Source organism: Phragmites australis, chromosome 24, assembly GCF_958298935.1.
Source record: "Phragmites australis chromosome 24, lpPhrAust1.1, whole genome shotgun sequence".
NCBI classification, from domain to species: Eukaryota; Viridiplantae; Streptophyta; class Magnoliopsida; order Poales; family Poaceae; genus Phragmites; species Phragmites australis.
Genome location: NC_084944.1, coordinates 7,287,343 through 7,292,028, shown reverse-complemented (window position 1 = coordinate 7,292,028; position 4,686 = coordinate 7,287,343). Strand labels below are relative to the sequence as shown.

Sequence of the window (4,686 nt, the reverse complement as noted above, 5' to 3'; positions counted from 1 at the left end):
CCAAAATTTCCTTTAAGCTTCAGCATCCCTATAAATTGGTCTGAGTGATATTTCAGGCTTGTTGCGGTCCTTGGGGTGTTACAACCAGCCTGTCACCATGTGAATCCTATAGCCTCCGCATGGATTCCAGTTACCAATGGGCAATCCACGCGAATCTAGGACACCACTGCTAGGATCCCATGGATTCGAACCTATCACTGAACAAATCCTACAACCTCCTCATGGATCCCAACTGACGACGAATGAACGACGCAAAATCAGGGCACCACTGCACAAATCCCGACAATAGCAAGCAGAGCATGGCGACGCCATGTGGTGTGGCTACAAATGAGCCGCGGGAGCATGGCAACATGAGTGCACCGATGAGCCATAGGTGCAGGGCCCATAATAGGGGTGCGTTAGGCCTGCCAACCAAGCAGAGCGCAAGGCTAGCTAAAGCACATCTTGATGGGAGACACGAAGAACACGAGGGTGAGAGAAGGAGGAAGAGAGGAGAAGGACGCTAGTCGCCACTTAGTGCTATTTGTCGGCCACTGGCAGCTAGTTTCGGGCGCCCCCCTGCATCGCCCGTGAGGCGCCGCCGAAGGGGTACGAGGTTCTTGCTCTTTTAAGTATATATTGCATATAACTTTGTGGAGCAATCATAACTTATAATGCCAAGTATAAATATTACATATTAGCTGTAAGATTTAACGAACCCTTGTAGAAAAAAGGTTGGTTTTTTTTAAAAAAAAATAGAGGGGAAAGATTCAAGGAAAATATTTGCAGGCATTCGGTCATTCCATCTATTACTTATCACAGCAGGAGCAAAACCCAACTGTTGGTTTCACTGTTTGTCTCCGATTGGCCCGTCGGCCGCCCAATAGTGTGGAGCTGTGCCCTGATTGGTGGGCCCCTTCTAGCTTCCTTCGAGTCAACCCCCTAGTTCACGCCACCCTCCAAACCCCACGCCACCCTCCCCCTCTCCCACCTTCGTCGCGCCCACCTCCAGCACCCACCTTCTCCGCGGCCACCTCCCTAACACCCTCGCGTGTTGTCCAGCACACCCAACACAGATCTCACACGATCTCTCTTGAATTTACACACACGAATTCAAGATCGGAAGCAGAGATGAGCACTCACATATTAGGGTGGAAACGGATCTGATACGAATTGAATAGTCCACTTTTCATATTACTAATCTTATTTTAATACGAATACAAATCTGAATATCCTTGAATTCAAATACAATTCAGGTTATTTGAATACGAATCCACATCTGAATACATACTATATTCAATTGTATGCGAATATCCTACAACTTTTAACAATAAATTGTGAAATAATAAATTTATTTGACACGAGCATGATGACAATTCAACATAAGGAACTTTATTTTTAGTGAATTGATCATCTACCCTAAGGCAAAGTGCCACTTTTAATACAATACCATGACTTTAGATGATTTTGGATCGTTGGATGAAAGATGAAATGGCCAGATTTATCACTGCAGTATATGTGTTACAATACTAAATAGTAAAATAATAGGTAGGATTGAAAGAATTATGTAAGAGAATAAGATAAAAGAATAGAACTTTATATTACTCAAATTTATATTTTATAGAAGCATTCCTACATATTCGGATACAGATATTATCCATATCCATTTCTGGAAAAACAGATTCAGATATATCTATATTCATATCTGGGAAACGAATTCGGATGTATCCATATTTGTATCCATCTGTCAATTGGATACAGATTTTTCTTACCACATTTACATTTGTTCAAATACAAATATTGGATAATACAGATATTTGATATCTATTTTCCATTCTACTCACACACTCACATGAACAGAGTATTACTTGCAGTGTTTTTAGTTGTATTCACTATTTATTGTCCGGCAACAACATTCCTACACGCGCGCCATGACCTAGTCGCTACTTGTGCCATCCCGCACGTCCAGGGCATGCCACGCTTGATGCTAACAAAAATAGAAACTTGATCTGGTGTGGACAGAGCACACCTCGAGCCTACATTCTTGGAAATAGAAAACGACTAAAAAGACTCGACTCAGGCTAAAATTCTTCTAAGGTTTACTCAACATCGTGCACTTCGGACTCCTCCTAGACTCCGTTGAGCCCCCACCAGCCGCGCTGCTCTATAACGCCCTGTTCTCGGTGCTCGCGTCGTCGGTCGAGTCCCTTGCCAAAGCGTGCAAGGTGCTCGATCGAATGCTCGCGGGGGATGTCGTGCCGGACACCCTCGGGTTTGGGGTGTTCACCAAGGCCATGGGAAGGAGAGACAACAGGTTGGCCGAGTTCCTGCGGATGGTGGAGGACTGGAGGCGGTGGGCTGTCATGGCAACAACTGGTTGATTGGTCGGTGGTGGTCATCGATGGGATGTGTCGTTAGGGGGAGGATCGAGGATGCTTGGTGGGCTTTGGAGGAGATGAGGTCGTGTGGGTGAAAGTCAGACTTTGTGGCATATAGGATTGTGTCTGAGGGGTTTAGGGTGACTGGAAGGATGGAGGAGGAAGGGAAGATCTTGAAGCAGAAGAGGAAGCTCTGGGTTGCACCGAGGAAGGAGGAGTATAGGGAGTGTGTGCTTGCATTGATCTCCAACAGGCTGGTTACAAAGGAGGAGATAGCAGAGGTGCCGAGGTTGTTGTGTTGGGGGATTTTCTGGTTGATGATTATGTGTTGAATGTTTTGATCGGTTCGGTGGCTGAGGTTGATGCTGACGCTGTTGCTCTGTTCTGTAAGTACATGATGGGGAAGGGGAGATTTCTGAGTACAAAGACGGTTGCACGCCTTTGCGAGAGCCTATCAAGAACAGGAAGAGCTTTTAAGGGTGCTTTTGGAGAATGGGTATTGCAAGAATGCAAGTGATTACCATTTGCTGGTGTCGTTCTTGGGCAAGGCTGGGAAGGTGAGGGAGGCATATTATGTGCTAAAGGAGGTGAAACGAAAGAGACTAGAGCCTGACATTTTGTCGTATAATTCTCTCATGGAAATGCCATGTAGAAATGATCTTCTTAGGCTGGCCAATAAATTGTGGGATGAGATGTTCACCAGTGGGTGTAGCCTAAATCTGGAGACGTACAATATACTCATTTTTTTTTATACAGAAATCGGTGAAAGTGAAGAAGTCCAACAGCTGTTTGATCATATGTTCCAGAAAGTAGTGGCTTCAGATGCTGCAGCATACACGTCCTCCATCACCATGTTGTGCCAAACCCCGATTACAGTCGACTGATGCCTAGCAAGTGTGTCCCAAAAATAAATATGAACAGGCCCCAGAGATCTTTGGTGTTGGACGCTGAAGTGGCTTGTTCAGTGTTCGCTGCGTTTATCCTTGCACTCTGTAAACAAGGTACGCTCCCCAAAAAAGATTTTGGCTACTATTAACATTGCCTTTTCAATATCTCATGTAAACAATGGCTATGAAATATTTTTCAGGTAACTTAAAAGCAGCATTGTGTGTTATGAGTAGTGTTCCATCTAACGCTGAGAACTGGAATTCACACGTCATTATGTGTTATGAGTAGTGTTCCATCTGACGTTTGGGAAGTAGAGATAGTCATTGAGCACATAAAATGGATTAGGAGCAACTGCAGCTCTAGTTTTCAGAACATAATGAATGAGCTAATTGCTTCTCTTTCTACATCTACGAACCTTTGACATGTGTCAAAGTTGATACAGTATTTAGTATTTACACTCACAGAGGCTTGTTGATGAAGCTGACACATGGATGGAGTTGACGGGGAATGCATATGCTTGAGCTTGGAGGTCTTGGGATCATGGACCTTGGCAAATTTGGAAGAGCCCTAAACTCAGATGGTTGCAGCATCAATGGGATCATCAAGAGAGGCCATGGAAAGATCCGATCAAAACTTATGAAACTGAGGACAAACAATTGTGTTGTGCATCAACCACTATTCAAATTGGCAATGGCAGAAACACTCCATTCTGATAATCTAACTGGTTGCTAGGAAAAGCACCTAAAGACCTAGCACTGAACCTGTTCCATCTCACCGAGTTCATGAGACGCTCAGTTCAGAATGAATTGACTAATTACAGCTGGATTAGAGCCCTCAAATTGATGAACTCTCAGGAACAGCTGGAGAATTTCATATTTCTTTTTTATATCTTCCAAGAGGTTCAACTTGATCCTGAAGTGCAAGATCAAATCACTTGGAAATGGGCCACCGATGGAGAATACACTGTGAAATCTGCATACAATATACAATTCCTTGGATCTTTCAGAAAATTCAGAACAACTCACCTCTGGAAGAATGAACTAAAATTTTGCTACCACATGAGTTGAAGGTAATGATGATCTCAGCACACCATAAATAACTATACTATCGAAAAAAAAGAGACGGACCGGCATGGTGGAGTCCTCTCCTAGGGGGAACCTGGGGAGGTGATCCTCCTGAGGTGTCTTCCTTCTCTCCGGCGTCCTTCTCTCGGCGTTCTCCCTTTCAGTGTTTCCGTCTGCTTACCCGTGCAATTATGGTTTTGTCTCTTCTGGATCATCAGCCCGGGATCACATTTCATGGTGAATTTTATGTAAGTTTGGTCGTCCAATGGTCATTGCACCTGGTGAGACTCTTCGGCCTTTCTTTCTGGTGGCATCCTTTGGTCGTCCTCAATTCAGGCTCTCCCCTGATTCAGTCGCTATCGTTCTTCAATCTATTC

At 44.3% G+C, this 4,686-nt stretch overlaps 1 pseudogene; it reads left to right on the top strand.

Annotated features, from left to right (window-relative positions):
- The first annotated feature begins 299 nt into the window (after positions 1-299).
- Positions 300-3,792, top strand: LOC133907145 (pentatricopeptide repeat-containing protein At5g14080-like; annotated as a pseudogene).
- The last annotated feature ends 894 nt before the right edge of the window (positions 3,793-4,686 follow it).